We start from the raw sequence: 1,443 nt of genomic DNA, 5'->3' as shown, positions 1-1,443 counted from the left end.
GGGAAGAAGGGGAAAATAGAAAAAGTCCTTTGTAAGTCCAGCAAGCTGGGTGCCAGGGTGTCACAGGGGAGATCGGCTGAAGGAGCCCCAAATGGAAAATGCGGATCCCCTAAGGCAGGAATCATGTATAAGAGAAGAAAAAACAAGAATAACCTAAGAGAAACACTTACCTGCAGCAGGGTCTATGGCACAGCTGGAACAAGGGAGGAAATCCACGCAGGTCGTCAGCTGCGCCTTTATCCAGCTGAAACCAGCCAGTGATGTCATCGGCAATCACTGGCCAGTGAAGATAAAAAGGATCACCGGGGAAGATGGCGGAAAGAGAGTCAGAGAGTCGGAGAAGACTCGCAAGCCCAGCGCCATGAGGAGTACTCCAGGGGAGAGAGAGCCTGCAGGGGCTCTGTCCTGGTGGAGACCAGTATGGTGAGAAGGCAGAGGAGCCAGAGGAGGCTCTCTGCACTAGCAAAGGTTGGAGTGTCAGATGAGAGCCAGAGGAGACTTTCCATCCTGGCAGGAATGGCCATGAGCAGCAAAAGAGGCTGCAGAGCACAACAGCAGGAGGCTGGGTACCAGCTCACAGTATAAGAAGCGGCCAGCCACTTGAGAAGATACCGCAGAACATTGGAAGCAGCACACCTCCAACAGCATCTGAGGAGAGCAGTGCTGCATACTGTGCTCGGCGGAGTGAGGTGAGAAACAACCCAGGATGAGGGGCTGCGGTCAACCCTGGCCAGATGATGGGTCATCCCCCAGTGGGATCCTATGGGCAAAAAGATGCCCTGTTAGCCTAGCAGTAGGACTGGGGAGGAAGCCAGACGGGTCCTTCCCAACTTATAGTTTGTTTTGGTTCCTTTCATTTTCCCCCTTTTGGAGGTGTTGAGAGGTAGAGCAAGGCGACACAGGCAAGACAGCTCTGCACTGTCTTTATTCTTTTTTTTGATTGTTGGTTAAATTTAGAGTCCTGGGTCTGGCACTGTTTTGCAGCTGGAGGAGGCCCTTTTGTAACCAAACAGCTAAGTGATTGAGTTATCCTAGGAGGAAGTGCTGAAGGCGTAATAGGGCTATGGAGATCATTGAGCTCAAGAAACACAACATCATCAGGGGTATGGCCGAGAAGATCTAGTGACCCACCAAAAGGTTGGCTCAAGGTTAGGGTGTAGGGGAGATGAAGCCCCACGGACGGCCACCTGGTGGACTCCCCGCTGCAGAGGAGCCATGGGTGGTTTGCCCCCCCACTGGAATAACATTCAAAGTCATGGCAGGTGAGTCTGGGGAAGGCCACCTGGGTGATAAACATCTATCACTGGGCTTACAGGAGACCACAGGACATCCGCTGCCAGCCAGCCGGACCAAGGCTGCATGAGACCAACTGTTCGAAGCCAGGCAGGCACACAGGGCTCCCTCAGGAACACAGAGCTGACAGGTAACATTATGGTATTTAAA

Source organism: Gavialis gangeticus, unplaced genomic scaffold (genome assembly GCF_001723915.1).
Source record: "Gavialis gangeticus isolate Ggan-Ray unplaced genomic scaffold, GavGan_comp1, whole genome shotgun sequence".
In the NCBI taxonomy this organism is placed as follows: domain Eukaryota; kingdom Metazoa; phylum Chordata; order Crocodylia; family Gavialidae; genus Gavialis; species Gavialis gangeticus.
This window is presented reverse-complemented; position numbering follows the sequence as displayed.